We start from the raw sequence: 18,903 nt of genomic DNA, 5'->3' as shown, positions 1-18,903 counted from the left end.
GCTCCATGGCTTAGGGCCCGGGTACTTACGGGACCGCCTGCTGTTTCCACATGCCTCCCACCGACCCGTACGCTCTCACAGAGAGGGTCTTCTCAGGGTGCCGTCCGCCAAGCAATGTCGGCTGGCGGCCCCCAGGGGAAGGTCCTTCTCTGTGGGAGCACCTACTCTCTGGAACGAACTTCCCCCCGGTTTACGCCAATTGCCTGACCTTCGGACCTTCCGCCGGGAACTGAAAACTTATTTATTTATACAAGCGGGACTGGCCTGATTTTTTAAATTTTAAATTTAAATTTTAAACTTTTAATGGTAATTTTATTGGGTATTTTTATGGTCAATCGACGGTTTTAATTTGGCCTTTTATTGAATAAGTTTTTTAATTGTTATTTTAATATGTATATTAATTGTTTTAAATGAAGGATGTACACCGCCCTGAGTCCTTCGGGAGAAGGGCGGTATAGAAGTTTGATAAATAAATAAATAAATAAATAAATAAATAAATTTGGTAGAACGTGGCTCAAGACAGCTCCTATCCCGTAGGGTGAAGCATCACATACCAGGAGCAAAGGTAAGTCCGCATGGTATTGCATGAGGACACTGTCAGAGGTGAGCAGTGCCTTCACGGCCCGGAAAGCTGCGTCCTCTTTCCGTCCCCAATTCCAAGGTGTCTTGCTGTTGAGGAGGCGATGGAGAGGTTCTGCGACTGTAGCTTTATGTGGCAAGAATAAGTTATAAAAGTTAAGGAGGCCAAGGAAAGCCTGCAGTTCAGTCTTAGTCTTGGGTGTAGGAGCCTGTTGTACTGCACGTACCTTTGCGGGGGTAGGGTGCAGACCTTGCTTATCGACAAGAAAACCAAGAAATTCGACCTGGCGAACGCCCAGTATGCACTTTTCACGCTTTAGTTTAAGGCCAGCCTTCCGGAAACGGATCAAAACGGCACGGAGGCGGTGTAGCAACTCAGCCTCATCGGTGGCTGACACAAAGATGTCGTCGAAATAGGGGACGACCCCCGGCAACCCATGTAAGAGTCTCTCCATCAGGCATTGGAAAATGCCGGGGGCCACACAGACCCCAAATTGCAGCCAGCGACATTTGAAGGCACCGCGGTGAGTCACGATCGTCTGCGCCTCCGCGGACTCATCATCTACCTCAAGCTGCTGATAGGCCTGTGCCATGTCGAGCTTGGCGAATATGCTGCCGCGGCCCAATGAATGCAGAAGATGTTGGACCACCGGAACAGGATACGGGTTTGCCTGTAGAGCCTTGTTGAGCGTGGCCTTGTAGCCCGTGCAGATCCTTATCGATCCATCGGCCTTAATGGGGATCACTATAGGCGTCTCCCAGCGAGCATGGTCCACTGGTTGTAGTATACCTTGTGCCAATAATTTGTCAATTTCCTGATCAACTTTAGTGCGAAGGGCGAAAGGAACCTTGCGAGGCTTAAGGCGAATAGGAGCTATTGAGGGATCTAAATTTAATGAGATGGGAGACCCCTTGTATTTGCCTAATTCCTTACTGAAGACATCAGAGAATTCCTGGAAGAGATCGGAGAAGTGGTCTGATGCAAGAGCATGTATGCCTGTTATGGCCAAACCCAATGCATCGAACCACTCCAGACCTAGCAGAGAGGGGAGAATGCCATCAACAACTATGATTCTAAGGCGATCATTAAAGTTCTTATATTGAACTTGAAAATACCCAGAATACCAAGTACCTTGGTAATCACGAAGCTTTAGTCGAGCCCGATCTAATTGGTGTTTTTTAAGGGAGGGCACTAAGCGGGAAATGGTGTGCCACGCTATGATAGACACAGAAGATCCCGTGTCAATCTCCATTCTACACGGTTTATTCTCAATATGGACTGTGAGGAAAATTTTTTTCCTAAGTCCTGACCTGGCATGACTTACTCTGGTTTCCCCCTGTTCTGTGCCCCGGTGAATAGAGAAACAATCTTCCTCAATCCGTTCAGCCCTATCTCGCTGCCGTGCATCACGATTGGGTCTCACAGGGTTGAAATTAGTATGCTGTTTTGCAGGGTTGGAAATTGAGGGCAGCGTGGCCCTACAGACTCTAGCGAGGTGGCCCTTCTTGCCACAACGCCGACATTCCACGTTCTTAAATTTACACAAAGAACGGTGGTGGTTTCCTCCACAACCTAAGCATGGATTCTGTGGCTTTTTTTCCTCTGTCACCCAACCCTTCCTAGAACTCGAATTAAGACGGCTTATCTCTTCCTCCTCCTCTGAGAACTGATCAGAAACCATCTCCTGCTGATGCACTGTGGCTGGTTTAGCAGCTGCAGCAGTGCTGAAAGGCTTCCTTATTTCAGAAGCCGACTTAGCAGACAGTTCTGAGGCTTGAGCCTCATCTATTGCAGTTTGAAAAGTGATATCTGTTCTGGCCAGTAGGCGGCGCTGCAATTCGATATCCCTGATACCACAAATAAATTGATCCAGAAGGATATCCTCCAGGTCACTAAACTCACAATAAAGGGCAGCCTTCCTTAACACTGCTGTGTATTGACTTATAGACTCTCCCTCATTCTGGTACCTGTGCCTGAAGGCATGGCGCCTGGCTACTCTTGAGGGCAAGGGAGCATAATGTCCCTTCAGCTTATCTAATAACACCCCCCATGGTACATCCTGAACATTTTGAGGCGCCAACAGCGCTCGGGCTGTTTCAAACATGTCATGCCCACATATACTAAGGAATACTGCTAATTTCCTGTCATCGGGAAGTCTCTTGTAGTCATTTGCGGCCAGGAAACAATTGACCCTGTCTACAAAGCAGTCCCAGGATTCCTTCGCCTGATCGAATGGAGCGAATGTGGAAAGAGTGGCCATTGATCAAGGAGACTTGCCTGAGGTAATTTAGTCCTCAATGTCTTGTTGCCTTGGCTCTGCTCTCTGGCTAGCTCTCATGAATGGCTTTGTTCCCCTGCGATCTCCGCTAACAAAATCCTCGTCGCCAGTGTTGTATTCGCAAAACAACAGCAAGAAGTGAGGCAATGCAGGAGAACCATTAACAGTTCTTTTATTAACTACAAACAATTAACTGAGGTGAGCAAGCGAGCAAGCTCTAAACTGACAGCCCTTTTATATTGGAGCTGTAAACAGCTCAGCCAATAGCAGCTCCTTAATTCTCCCGCCGGCTATAGCATCGGCGGTTAGCCAATCAACTGCTGGTTACTGGTCATGTGTTCTCCAGCCGAACACAACAAGATTAATGTATGATAGACGATTTTAATGATTAGATTTATATTGCACTTTACCATCTGGAGCTCAGGTCAGCACACATAATATTTCTCCATCTGATTTTCTACACTACAAAAACCCAAGGCATCTACTGAGTTTTTAGGTCCAAGGACGGAGTAGAACTTCAATCTCCTTCATGCAATCCAATGGCCTGACCATTACATCCCAACCTTTTTTTGGGGGGGGGAGGGTGTAGGACCTTAAAAATATCTGATCTATAATCCTAATCCCATCCACTTTTAGAAGATGGTTTTGGCCTGCCTTGCAAGCCTGCTACCGTCTTCAAGCAGACAAAAGTTCCATTTGGCAACATCTGTAAATCAAGCCTTATTTAAATGTGTATTTGCATCATAGTGCATCAAGCTATCAATTGATTAAAATAAAGGGAAAGGTTTCTTTTTAAAACGTATATGCAGTTTTCTCATTATTAGGGCAAATTAATATAATACCAGTTAAATTAATTCTCTTGTAAGATTTTGTTCTAACAATTCTGTTAAAAATATATGAAAAAGCATTTTCATTTGATTTGTGCAAGATTTTTAAATCATTGTTTATCAAATTAGTAATAATAGCCTAAGTTTTTAGAGTTGTTAGATGCAAACACTAATCCCTAAAGAGTGGGTTTAAAATAAACACCTGACTTAGTATTCATTGTGACCTTAGCAAGATAGCAATACAGTAATTGCTAAAGGTCCTAAAACTATTTAAAAATACATGCATACATATGTGTGTATGTAATATGTACATTTCTAATTACTGATAATTGCATAGCTATTAAATGATATGACCGCTCATATTTCATGAAAAATATCTCTTCAGATTTCAGAAAGCTTGAACAACTTGCTGACCTTTTCCAAACACAAACCATAGAAATTGGGGTCACAAAGTTAAAAAATTGTCACTAGTTATCAGAATATGTCAAAAATGTATTCTGTTAACTATGTGGTGCTGTGATTTAATTACTGTATAATAATTGCTTATACTTATAATAAGTAAAATTACTGTATAAGCAATTCTGTCAACTTCATAGTGGGTCTTTGCCATTAATTTATTAATATGGATGTAAAAAGAAATTTTCATCAAAGAAAACAAACAGAACCAAGATAAATTCAGACATGGATTCATTTGTGCTGTAAAGGGACATGTTAATTTGTTAATGCTTCGGGAATAATAATAGAACCCAGGATTTTTCCTATGCAACAGGCAAAAACTAAACAAAATTACTTACCAGTAATTACACTTGAATTATACTCCACCATGCTTTGTGAAAACCTTGCATACAAAATTAACATTTTAGAACATTTGTAAAATAATGTACGGTATGTTGTCATTCAAATGAAACAACAACAAAATCAAAAGGAACATTTCATCTGATTTTAAGAATTCCCTATTAAAAACAAGGCAGCAAGGAAAATATTTTAAACTGCATTCATAATATAGCAAGAATATAATGCCAATTTGTATAATAAATGTATTTTTAGGAATATTCAAACACATTTTGCCACAGATTTGCAGCAGCTGTTGCAATTTATACATTCCTTTACAATTGATCCATGTTACTGTGTTCGAAATGTTTACTGTGAGTGTAGTGCAGAGGAATTTTGTGCATTTATCAATTGATCCTACTTTGAAATAAGTGTTATTTAGAATTTTTTAGATTAGATTAGATTAGATTTCTTTATTGGCCAAGTGTTTGTCACAAAGAATTTGTCTCTGGTGAATAAGCTCACAGTGTACAAACAAGTAACAGGTCATAGATGACTTGATGCCACTAGCCTGACTCAGCCAGCTGGGGATAGCCTTTTCACCACCACCGAGTCACCACTGCCAAGTTGCTGCCACCATCTCTTTGCAGGATATCTCAACACCGGAAATTCACTGCGGGGATAACTCGCTGTGGGTGCTGGATGGAAAGCTGGCAGCGGGGAGTGTGAGTAAGTGAGCTGTCACAGGTGGGTGGTAATGGGTGGGGTGGAAGATTTCATGGTGTTTCTGGCCATGTGCAGGGTGCATTTGGATGGAGAGTCGCAGCAATATTCCCCCCAAAGCTGATACAAATGCTGTGCAAAGAGTAATGTTGAGACGAGGGTTTCCTGTCCACAGAGCCTGTCATTTCCGTGGTGTATCAGACTCACAGCTAAATGAAGCTGCAAACTGCAATCTGCTTGATGGGCAAGGATTTGAATGCAACACAAAACAATTTTTTTTAATTTTAAAAAAAGCTGACATCCCACCCCATTGCTTCCCAAAGCTGCCCTTATTTTCAGAGCAAGACACCCTCAAACATTAAGCAATGTGGCTAAAAAAACAACAAAAACACTTGCAGAGCAGAAGCGTGGGCTTCCCATTTTGACACACACACAGCCTGCCATTGCCTCCACACCATTGCCTTCCACTTCACTCTCAGCCAACCAGCCAAACTGCCCATTCAGTTTTTGGGCCAGAGCCAACTCCTGCTCGTTGCCCAAAAACGAGCTTACTGAGGGGGAGGAATGGATGTGGCCCATCCTATATGCACGTATGCACAGAGAGGAAAAGGTAGGAAAGCAAAGGAAAACAGTAAGGTGGCTCTCAGGGAGAGGCAGACGCAGACAATAGCCAGCTCCTCCCTGGCTTGGAAATAAATAAGAGGGTTTTGGGAGTGGCTGGTTGTCACAGACAACCATTCAGTTCTAGTATAGAGCAAGCAATTTGGATTTCTTAGCTAAATCCAAGTAAGTTGGGACTAACTACGTTTGATTTTTTGTTTATCCATGTGACTAAAAGACTATTATTGCCCTATTATAAAAAGGGGTTGTTTTACTCATGAGTAAACATCACTACTTGCGAAGGCTGGGTCAGAACAGGGTGCTTGACCATCCACCCATATGGCTGCGTGGGTGTTGCAACTGCCGCCATCTGCCTATCTCTCCCCCCATCTCAGAAGACTTTGGAATACAACATTCCTTTTTTTTCTTCCTTCTGTAAATGGGTCTAATTTTACAACTTCCTTGTTTTTCTGTGAGTTGTTTCTACTGTACTAAAACAGCTTTTTCCAATGGATTCATATTGTTGCATCATATTAGGGATGAAAATAGACTGGTTCAGACCGGATCGCACATACCGGTACTGGCAATTTTAAATGGTTCGCCAAACCGGTAAAAACCACCCCTGGTTGGCCCCACCCCCACCTGCTTGCCTGGGCACTTGCCTGCCTTTGCAAGCTGGCCACGGGGACCCCCAGGAAGGCCGCGTGGAAGGCAGGCAAGCAAGCATGTTGGGGCCGCCCGGCTGCAGAGAAGGGAGCTAGCAGCCTATTCCCTTCCCTGTGGCCCTGTCATGCTTGTCTGCCTTCCACATGGCCTTCCCAGTGGTCCCCCATGCCCACTTGCCTTCCGAGATCTGGTCCCACATCCAGTCCCTGACAGGAGATGCGCTGCTTCCAGGCTAGCCCAGCCAGTGGGTGGGTGGCCAGCTCTTGGGGGAGATGAAGCCACTGTGCTGTGGCTAAGAGAGGCAGTGGCGGCACCACATGTGTAGCCCCGGGACATCCTCTGTTGTGTCTTGCCCGCTCTCACAGCAGCCGGGGCCTTCTTATCTGCTCCTGGAGGAATGTATGCCTCCCGGCCCCAGTCCTGGCTCCATGCCCAGACAAGCTGAAGAGGAGGGGGCACCTCCCGGTCCCAGCCCTGGCTCCATGCCCAAGCAGGCTGCAGAGGAGGGAGCACCCCCCGGCCCCAGCCCTGGCTCCATGCCCAGGCAAACGGAGCAGCTAGACCCCTCCCCCTCCTTCACAGCATGTGAGCCTGAGGAAAGTTTATTTCCAACAGCTGCTGATTGAGTGACCCTCGCATCAGAAGACTGGATAGGCGGAGGCAACAGAAGGAAGGGAGGGGCAGGCCTTAATGAGTGCTGAGTCATGGAGCCACACCCCATGGCCTATATAAAGGATCTGCTTTCTGGCAGTCTCTGAGTCAGGCAAAGTCGAACTTATCTTGCTGAAGTCACTTTCTGGTCTCCTGCCTGCTCTGAGGACTTTGCTAGGACTTTGGGCAGAGCTGCAGAGGCAAGCCTGATTCGGATTTCCCTGACCCAGCCGTCAGCGGAGGAGTGGGACACAACATCCTCCCTCCCTCCTGGAGTGCTGCTGCCACCCCGGAGCTCACCTTTGCCTCTGCAGCCTGCTGGCCCCTTGGGGCAGTGCAAATACCGCTTTTGCCCTTCTCTTTCTGGGAGCAGCAGTTCTGCTTGTTGGGCCACTTCCCTGAAGCCGGCAGCTCTGCAGCCAGCTGCTTTTCTTTTCCCCCCTTTTTGGGAGGCTCGTGGGAGGCTTCTGCACCGGCACTGGCACCAGCACTGGCATGGGGGAGGCAGGCAATCCAGACACCCTGTGCTGGTGTTTGTTCGATGCAACTGCAGGCAAGCTAAGAGACAGTGGGACAAAGGGGCTAGTGCATTGGAATCGCCTCTGCCTCCTCCATGCCTCTGCCTCCACCTTCTGCTGGTACCACTACACAAGCCTCCCATGGGGAAGAAGAGGGAAAAAGCAAAGCAGCTGGCTGTGGAGCTGCCAGTTTTGGAAAGTGGCCCAACAGGCAGAAGCACCACACCCAGAAAGAGATGGGTGAAAATCATTTGTCACTGAAGCAGGGGCATTCCAAGCCTTCAGCATATTCCAGGATTGCAACACTGAAGGTTTGGAATTGAGCTTTTTTTGCCAATGGCAGGAAAATGGGGAGAGGGATTTTCCTGCGTACCATTCTTCCCTCAGTCTGTGCTGAGCTTGAGCAAAGGATGACAGGCAGGAAAATCCCCTTTCCCATTTTCCTGCCATTCACAAAAAAAGCTCTATTCCGAACCTTCAGCATATCCCAGGATTGCAACGCTGAAGGCTTGGAATGGAGCTGTTTTCGTGAAAGGCAGGAAAATGGGGAAGGGGATTTTCCTGCCTGTCATCCATTCCTCAGCACAGACTGAGGGAAGGATGGTAGACAGGAAAATTCCTCTCCCCATTTTCCTGCCATTTGCAACAAGGAGTGGCTGGGAGAGGAGGAGCCAGGTGAGGTGCCCCTTGACATGAATGATGTCCAGTTGGCCATGTCCACCCAGTCACATGACTCCCCAGCCCAGAACTGGGAGGGAAAATGTTTGAATTTCAAAAATAAAATGAAATTAGAATTTCACCCCTGGCCTGCATCATATGTATATCATGTCTGAACCATTTTTAAATTTCTAGAATCAAATTTCTTCATAAACTCACTTAGTATTTCTATGATGTACGTATGTGGAATGCAAATTTTATTTGTTTATTCACAAATAACCTGCACATGAAGGTCCAATTAAACTGATTCATTGCTAATCATGTCTATGCACAAGAATCTTCTCAACTAATGGTTAACACCTATTTATGGTTAGATAATAGAATTCAAGGAGATTGGATTTAATTCGCTTATGGATAAAAAAGGATTATAAAATTAATAAAAGAAACATTTAACATACTTTGGTCAAAACAGTTCAGTTCAGATGAAACAATAGTTCCATTTGCAATTGAGTTGCGGTGAAGACAATAAGCCATTGGTTTAAAAAAGTAATCAATCATAATAGTTACAGTATACCCTTCAACAATATTGTACACATTCCCCCTCTCATATCCCACAACTATAAAGAAAAAGGTACTGTCTTCATCCTGAATATAGTTATCATTATTTATGGGAGCCACTTAAAACCTGATCTTCAACTTTACCAATCCTTTCCAAAATCATAACCATGTCTTCTGATGGCAAATTTCATAATTCAGATAAGCCACATCCTGGTAGCTCTCCATTCCGACCACAATTGATCTCAACATTTCTGTTGCTCACTGAGATAATTGTTAAGTGAATTTTGCCCCATTTTACAATCTTTTTTACTATGGTTGTTAAATGAATCACTGCAGTTGTTAAGTTAGTAACATGGTTGTTAAGTGAATCTGGCTTCCTCATTGACCTTGCTTACCAGAATGTTACAAAAGGTGATCACATGATCCCAGGACACTGCAAATGTTATAAATATGAGTCAGTTGCCAAGTGTCTAAATTTTGATCACGTGACCTGGGGATGCTGCAACAGTCACAACTGTGGCAAACAGTCACAAGTCACATTTTCAGTGGCATTGTAACTTTGAATAATCACTAACCAAACTATTCTAACCTATGTGCATATGGATTAACTGCCCAAATTCTCAATACTGACTACGCTTGCTGAATAATTTTGGGAATTGAGGTCCATTCATCCTAAGGATTCCTAAATTGGAAAAGATTGCACTGTGTGAAGTACATTTTTGGTACATCCCATGATTCAGTTTCACTTGATGATTTGCTTTAGGATTATGAAAGAGAAATTTATTTTTCCTCAGTCCTTTCAGTTCTGTAATTTTCATTTTTTGAGACCTGGTAAGAGGACTACTGTATATGGGTTCTCCAGTTCTCTGTGAGGATCTATCCTAAAACTGTTCTTTCAAGCCTTTCAGCAGGGAATGGGACAATTGGTCCCAGCTGCCTCACCCTGATCCCTCCCTGCTCCATCCAACTCACTGCTGCCACCCCACCCCCTCCATCCCACCCCAGGCAACTTGCCCTGGGACAAATTGGCCCAGCTGAGTCACCACATGAGACAATTAGTTGTGTGGGATAACTCACCAAATGCCAAAGGTGCCTGTCCCATCAGCCAATCTGCTCACTGAGGGAGGGAGGGAGGGAGGCAATAGGCTGGATGGCAGAAGCCACAAGTGCTCTTTCCTGCCAGATTTCTACTGGTCTTCCCAAAACCAATCTGACAACCATGGGGAGGGACTGGGACCTACCTTGTCAGAATGTTGTGAAGAAAGTGGCAGTCAGGAGGGAGCCAACACTTGTATGTGGATATGGCTGTGGGAAGGGAACAGTGGAGCCAAGTTCTCTGGGAGGGAGTAAAAGGACGGTTTGGTTCAGGGCCCTGAACTAGGCTACATTGTGGCTGCCTTTGGTGGCTGGAATAAGCCCCCCTCTCTCTTTTAGGGCATGATAGGAGCAGGGGCAGAGATGAAGGGGGCACCCTATGAAAGTTTCTCCTTCTGTGACTGAGCACTTCTTCTGATGCCACCACAGGCTCACCATTTGGAAGTCAAGCAAGGGATCACCATATGACAGCTATTCTAGCAAGTGGATCATCCTGCATGAGGCCACTCCCCTTGTGCAAGAGGTGGAGTGGGGTGGGGTCCACAACCCCAACCTCCTATTTGGCTCAGGTCCTGCAGCTTGCGCATTCCGCTTAAAGAAACTGCAAAGCCAGGAAATGGTTGGATTCAGCACTGCAACACATCCTTCGATCCTGCTTTAAGAGGTTCATGTCAAAAGAAGAATTTCCAGTGAAGGACTCCAATTTTTGATCATTGCTCGCCAACATGTTTTCTCCCCTGGCCATCAATCAGAAGAAAAATCCAGACAGCCAGATGGAGCTGGCAATTCCAAGCAAGCGGTGCTTTCTCCACCTGCTTCATATAGCCCCACATTCTACCTTCCATCAAGAAAGTCCACTGCTCCATCTATAAGTTATTTGCCCATCCAGGTCTTGCAGGCAGCTCAGCTCCATCTCCTTTTGGTAGCAGAATAGTTGGACTTGCGTGGGGCCCTCTCCTGGCTGGCAACTTGATCTCTCAGGCAACCGGGACTTGGGGTGAGTGAGATCTGCCTCCTTCGCTCAGGACTCACCAATCAGAACAAGCAAGAGAAACTTTTTCAGTTCAAAACTGGTGCACGTCACAGAGCTTAGCCTGTGTAGGCTGCTTCCAAGTCTGTTCCAAGCAACCAGGCTTGCTGGAGGTCAAACCCACAGGAAGCCCGGCTGCTGGCATGCTTGGAGAGAGTTGAGCAAAAGAGTTTCTTCCAGGAGGGTTCATGGGGTGGGTAACACATGCCAGGCAAGGGTGCTGGGTAGGCATAGCCAGGATTGCAGTAATGACAACAGAAAAGGTAAGAGAACTAGTCCAAAAGCCAGTCAGGATGGCAGGAAAGTAAACCTCTGCTACAGGTGAAGCTGTCAGAAAGACTTTTTGGCAGGCAAGCAATGCCTTCTCCTCAGCCTCTCCAGCACTAATGAGAGATGCGGCTCTTCTGCCCAGGGGAGGCATTTTGTACACACCATCAACTAGAATAGAATAGAATTTTATTGGCCAAGTGTGATTGGACACACAAGGAATTTGTTTTGGTGCATATGCTCTCAGTGTACATAAAAGGGAAAAAAAATACCTTCATCAAAGGTATAACATTTACAACACAAATGATGGTCATAGGTTGCAATTTAACCCTTAATGATAGCAGCAAAAAGTTACAGTCATACAGTCATAAGTGGAAAGAGATTGGTGATGGAAACGATGAGAAGATTAATAGTAATGCAGATTTAGTAAATAGTTTGACATTGTTGAGGGAATTATTTGTTTAGCAGAGTGATGGCCTTCGGGAAAAAACTGTTCTTGTGTCTAGTTGTTCTGGTGTTCAATGCTCTATAGCGTCGTTTTGATGGTAGGAGTTGAAACAGTTTATGTCCAGGATGTGAGGGATCTGTAAATATTTTCACAGCCCTCTTCTTGATTCGTGCAGTATACAGATCCTCAATGGAAGGCAGGTTGGTAGCAATTATTTTTTCTGCAGTTCTAATTATCCTCTGAAGTCTGTGTCTGTCTTGTTGGGTTGCAGAACCAAACCAGACAGTTATAGAGGTGCAAATGACAGACTCAATAATTCCTCTGTAGAACTGGATCAGTAGCTCCTTGGGCAGTTTGAGTGTCATATCCCACTCCCCCTTCGACGACCGGGTCTAGGAAATCCGTATCAAGCGTGGCCACGAAGCCTCTGCAGCTTTGCCAAATTCCTTTCAGATTTTTCAGGGCAGGCAGGAATCCAAATTGTGACTTCAGCAAACTAGATGAGACTTTGCTTGACTCAAGGAATGCCAAAAGCAGGTCCTTTATATAGGCTGTGGGGTGTGGCTCCATGATTCAGCATTTATCCAGGCCTGCCCCTCCCTTCCTTCTGCTTATGTCACCTCTCAGATCTCCAGAAGCGAGGATCTTCCCACTTTGAATTGTTTTCTGCTGTTTGAGAAAGGGAGGGGTCAGAAGGAGTAGGCCTGAGCAATTCCAATCCGTGGCCAACCTCCCCCGATGGCTGAGCCAAAGGAACACACGCCGCATCAGTGAGGTTTGTTTGTTCATTCCTGACATCCTGTCCGGGCATGGGGCCAAGGGCTGGAGGCAGGACAGACCGTTCATCTTCATTATCAGACTCAGAGTCTAATAGCAGAGCTGGGATGAGACAGGAGGGGCCCAGCTGAGGAGAGGAGGGAGGATGAGGCACAACATTGAGCTTTCTGAGTTGACGCAGAAAGAACATTCTCTGTTGTCCTTTTTTGATGATGTTTTTGATGTTAACTGTCCATTTTAGATCTCGTGATATGATAGAACCTAGAAATTTGAAGGTTTCTACTGTTGATACTGTGTTGTCAAGTATTGTGAGAGGTGGAAGTATGGAAGGGTTTCTCCTAAAGTCTACCACCATTTCTACAGTTTTGAGTGTGTTCAGTTCCAGATTGTTACGATTGCACCACAAGGCTAGTCGTTCGACCTCACGTCTATATGCAGATTCGTCATTGTCTCGAATGAGACCAATCACTGTTGTGTTATCTGCAAACTTCAGTAGTTTAACAGATGGATCGTTGGAGATGTAATCATTGGTATACAGAGAGAAGAGAAGTGGGGAGAGCACACAGCCTTGGGGGGGCCCTGTGCTAATTGTACAGGTATCTGAAGTGATCCCGCTTAGCTTTACCTGCTGCTTCCTGTTTGTTAGGAAGCTTGTGATCCACTTACAAGTCTGTTCAGGTACCTGTAGCTGGTTTAGTTTAGTTAGAAGAGTGTCTGGAATGATGGTATTGAATGCTGAACTAAAGTCTACAAAAAGGACCCTTACTTAGGTCTTTGGAGATTCAAGATGTTATAAGATGTAGTGCAGAGCCATATTAACAGCATCATCTGTTGATCTATTTGCTCGGTATGCAAATTGCAAGGGGTCTAACAGCAGATCCGTGATGGTTTTCAAGTCGGAAAGCACTAGCCTTTCAAAGGCTTTAATGACTACAGATGTTAAAGCAACTGGTCTGTAGTCATTCAGTTCCTTGATAGTGGGCTTCTTCGGCACTGGGATGATGGTAGAGCGTTTGAAGCAAGAAGGAACATAGCACATCTCTAGTGATTTATTGAAGATATGGGTGAAGATGGGGGCCAATTGGTTAGCACAGACTTTTAAGCAAGAAGGAGTTATCTTGTCTGGGCCTTGAGCTTTTCCTGGCTTTTGTCTGTGAAATAGGTCCTGCACTGCCTTTTCTATGATCACTAGAGGTTGTGAACCCAATGGGATGGGGTCAGTTGTAGGAGGCTTGGCTGTTGTTGGTGTGTCTGAGATGGGGGTTGTGGAGATAGGTGGCTGTAGTTTCCTTTCAAACCTGCAGTAAAACACGTTCAGGTCATCTGCCAGTTGTTGATTTCCTTCAGCCTGGGAGGGAGGTTTGCCATAGCTGGTGATATTTTTAAGAGTTTTCCACATGTTTGCTGGTTCATTTGCTGAAAACTGATTCTTTAGCTTTTCAGAGTAGCTTCTTTTTGCTCCTCTGATCTCCCTTGTTAGTACATTTCTGGCCTGATTGTACAGCATTTTACCATCTTTTCTGTAGGCTTCCTCTTTGGAATGACGTAGCTGCTTAAGTTTAGGTGTGAACCAAGGTTTGTTGTTTTACTGCAGGTTTGAAAGGAAACTACAGCCACCTATCTCCAAACAGTTGTTTGTCAGTACACATAGGTCTTCACAGAAGCTGACATATGATGTTACAGTATCTGTGAGTTCATCCAGGTCTGCAGAGGTATCTTCAAAAATGTTCCAATCAGTGCAGTCAAAGCAGGCCTGCAGCTTTAATTTTGACTCTTCCATCCAGGTCTTCACTGATTTAATTGTTGGTTTTGTGGTTTTAAGTCTTTGCCTGTAAGCAGGTACAAGGTGAATCATGCAATGATCAGAGTGCCCTATAGCTGCACATGGTAAAGACCGATAAGCATCTTTTAGTGTTGTGTAGCAATGTTCTAACGTATTATTTCCTCTAGTGGGACAATTGACATGCTGCAAGTATTTTGGTAGCTCTTTCCTTAAGTTTGCTTTGTTAAGATCTCCCAAAATAATGGCCAGTGAATCAGGGAATTTGACTTCAGCCTCCATGATTTGGTCAGCTAGAATTCATAATGCCTTGTTTACACAGGCTTGAGGTGGTACATAAACAGCAATTAGAAGAAATGAGGAAAATTCACAAGGCGAATAGTATGGTTTGCAGATGATAATTAAAGTCTCTAAATTTGTCGCAGAATTTGTAAATTACAGAAAAATCTTGACACCAGCTGATATTAATATATAGGCATAAACCTCCACCCTTCATTTTACCAGATGCTTCTGAATTTCTGTCTGATCGTATAATCTGAAAACCTGGAATATTCAGGCTACTATCTTCAATTGATTCATTTAACCAGGTTTCAGAGAAGCATAGGATTGCTAGTTGCAAAGATCAGAATAGTATTTATTTAAGAGGAGTATTTCATCCATCTTATTTGCAAGTGAATGTACATTTGTTAGGAAAATTGAAGGCAGAGTGGTTTTATATCCTTTCTTTTTTAATTTGTTTAAGATCCCAGCCTGATTACCTCTTTTCCGTCTGCGTCTCTGTTTGATTTTTTTGATAATCCATGGCTCCGGGGGAATTGCCTCTTCCTTTGTTCTTCCAGTCTCATCTGCATTTGTAAAAACGGAGGGGTGTGTGTGAGATCTCAGAAAGCTGCTCCTTAAAGAAATGTTGCTTAATTCTTAGTAGATGATCTTGTGAGTAGGAAATCCGTTGTGAGTCGCAGAGAACAATTAGAAATAAAGAAATAAATAAAATCATTCGAGAGCATTTCACCGAGGCAGCCTTCGTTGGCGCCATCTTGCGGGACCAGTGGATATGCATGTATGGGTGACATGACAAGTCCATCCTGGGTGCAGAAGTTCTGCTGCTAGCCTGGCAGCCCAGCCTAAGCCATATTTTATTTTTATTTTTAATTTTCCCTATAGGGAGCTACTGAAATGGGAAACGCACCTCTCCCTGTGTAACTAGGGAGAGACTCTCCACCCTGAAAAAACCAATGGCTCGAAAGCAGCTCCTCTGCCACCACCACCCTTTCCCCCACTGCCTTCCCCAAACACCTCCCCCCCACATTGCAAACGTGAAGCACACGCAAAGTGCATGTGCGAAGCGAACTGGTTGTTACACTGGTTGAAACCCACCACTGGGTATTATATATCATTAACCTCAGGCATTCATTCACAAGCTGATCAAATGCATTATCTAACATTGTCAAGGCTTCTTTTGGTCTATTTCAGCATTCAGATTGCTATGCTAGAAAAGAAACCTTACAATAACACACTGTTCTTATTAACTAATTTTCAAGGCATTTCTCTTTCTTTGATTTCTCTAGTTGCAATGGGGTTGTAACCAGCATACCAGATGGACTTTTTTATCAAGAAACTGGGTTTGGAAACAGCTGTCCATTACATAGCAGTCTTGACTTAAACCTAACAAAATCACACTAAGGTTTCTAATCAATATTGTTTAAACCTTGCATGAACAAATACTTCAAGGATGTGTTTTAATTAATTTAAAATACTTTATAGGGAGCATATAAATTTGTAAGTCTGGGTATATTGATTTCTGCTAGATCCTTGATAGAATTTTTTTTTCTCTTGAAACTGGGGCAATGTAGCATTAAGTTTTTAGAAGCTGAACTTTTGATCAAGTCATTAGAATTATTAGAATCTATTGTGCTGGTTGTCTCAGCCTGAAATGTGTTCCTAAAAAATGACTAAGGATTGGTGACGAACAGAATATCTGCATTTACTATGTCACTTCAAAATGCCTTATTTTGTAAGCTACAGTATTAGGTGAGGAGGAAAAAAGAAAAAAAGGACGGAGAATTTTCAAAAACAGAAAATGAAAAAAGGATAGGCCCTGCTAACTTTTGATTTTTATTGTAAGCCTATAGTATTATCATTTTCCTAGCATTATTCCTGCAGGTGAAGGTCTGTTTTTTGGATCTACCAACACCATCTTGCATAATCAAGTGCAGTGTCTGGGTTCAATTGGGCAATTTTCATGTCTGCATTTATTGCGTCTTGCCATCTTTGCTTCAGCCTTCCATGTGGGCACTTACCATCTGTGTTAAGGCGGAAGATAATGCAGACAATGGTATGGGGTGCTGCTTTTTAGGACATGGCCATACCCCTGTAGGCATTTTCTCAGGTATTGATGCAATGCCCATTTGCTGCTGTAATGTCTCACTGCTGACATGATCAAGAAGCGAAATATCTAATGACCAATGAAGCATGTGCATCCCCATAGCATGTAAAAAGTGCTCAATGTATTTGGTGGTTGGCTATCACTCAGTGATCTATAAAACTGCTGTGCATACTATTGTTTTGTACACCTTTGATTTTCGATTGCATGTGTTGATTGCAGAGCATTTCTTTTGTAGCAATGCTTTGTTCACTCTTACACACAGTTTTGTGTATGTGTGTGCGCACATGCATGTATATAGATGATGAGAGATAGAGATTCTAAACCTTATTTTTGTAGATACAGAGAAAGTAAGAAGTATACATATAAGCATATTGTATATATTAATATTTGCATTAGTATCCTGAATAAATGCGGAAGAATATATTTCACTTTCGTAACAGGTTACGAACCATAATCTACCACCATAGTTCATTGCATGTTTGTGTGCATGTTTTTCAACTTCTAATCTAGAGCTGAGAGAAAATAACTAGTCCATAGTCATACAGTGCCTACGGAAAGGCTAGATACTAGAATCTGGGTCCTTCTGTTTTTAACTCAATGTTCCTCTCTTTATGTGTGCACAAACCTCCTTTACCATAAAAGGAAAATAAAAGGAGAAAGATTATAATGGGAGATAAGAATTGAAGGTAAAGAAAGATTCATCTTAAATCTTGCCAGTGTTTTAGTATTTAGAACAATTAAGAGCAGAAAAAAATTCTCCTTGAAAAAAGATATTAGCTGAGAATTCAAAATTGATTGAATTCTTTGGTCGAAAAAATACTTTTAAAAGTAAAAAAAAAAGCCTTTGATGATCGAGTGGCTCAGCTGGGATCGTCAGAACCCTTTAAAAACTTTTTTTTAACAACCTCTTCAGCCGACTTCCCCACTTGCTTACTTGCTGCTTCTTTCGGGCTCGCTAAACCTTGCTTCGGCTGCTGCAATCAATTGCATCAGCTGGCAGCTGAATCTGCCTGCCTGCAATCCATCTCATTGGTGAGCAACTCAATCTGCCTGCCTCCAATTGGGTAAGTAACTGGGGTGGGGGGGAGCTTTAAAAAATAGTTAATTGGGTTTTTTTAAGGAGTTTTTTTTAGACAGCAATTTAAAGTTAAGGAAGTTTTAAATTTAGCTGCTTTTATCTAGTATAAAAAAATAAAATAAAATATTTGTGCAGCTTTCTGAGATTCGGTATGTTTCTGTAGTGTTTCACTCTAACTACACCAGCACAAAATCTCACAAAGCTGTATGTGGCATTTGTGTGTGTATGTGTGAGAGAGAGTCAGTTGTGCTGTGTTGTGTGTATGTAAAGTGTGAAAGTTGGTTTTGAGCTTTTGTGGCTGTGTGAGGTTCCTGCTTGTTGCAGAGGCCATTTTGAGTGAAGTGCAGCTGCTTTTACATTGTGTGTGAGTCAGTTGTGGTGTGTTGTGTGTGTGTAAAGTGTGAAAGTTGGTTTTTGAGCTTTTTGTGCCTGTGTGAGGTTCCTGCTTGTTGCAGAGGCCATTTTGAGTGAAGTGCAGCTGCTTTTACATTGTGTGTGAGTCAGTTGTGTTGTGTTGTGTGTGTGTAAAGTGTGAAAGTTGGTTTTGGTACCTCTTATTGTTTTGTGTACTTTGTTTATTATTTTATTATTTATTGTTATTGGCCACACCGGTCACCTGACCACCAAACCAGCCCACCAATAAGCCATGCCCACAGAACCGGTAGGGAAAATTTGTAGATTTCACCTGCCCTGATCCAACAGTTGATATCAGTGGTTTTATAATTTCTACCAAGCTTGAAGGGCAGGAAAGAAAACGGAATTTTGTAATTGGTTCTTCGAGTTCTCTTTCTGTTCTTTAACAACAGATTGAACTAAATTCTGCTTGCAATGGATTTGTAAGATAAGAATTTGAGAAAAGAATACAGGAAAAGCTACATGGAAGATGCTAGACTGGATAATTAATGTATAACTTCAGTTCTGCCCATTAAAATTTGATTGAATCAGATCAATTAAGCCGCCACATCTTGAAATATGATATGTCTTGCTAACTTTGTTGTAAAGCAAAAAGAAATTATTTCATGGTATTGCATGGCAGCATTTAATCACATATTGTGATTACATATTGTGCATAATCCTTTAAATCTTCTGTTAAGTTCGGGAAGTAACGAGGCTGGAGACCAGGGTAGTGACAACAGCTCTTTAATATAGGGTGAACCCAGCAACAGGCTGGGTGAAAACCCTCTCCTTTTATACAGTTCTGTTGGAGGTTTTG

This window comes from Ahaetulla prasina, chromosome 8, assembly GCF_028640845.1.
Source record: "Ahaetulla prasina isolate Xishuangbanna chromosome 8, ASM2864084v1, whole genome shotgun sequence".
NCBI classification, from domain to species: Eukaryota; Metazoa; Chordata; class Lepidosauria; order Squamata; family Colubridae; genus Ahaetulla; species Ahaetulla prasina.
Note: the sequence above shows the minus strand (reverse complement) of the source record.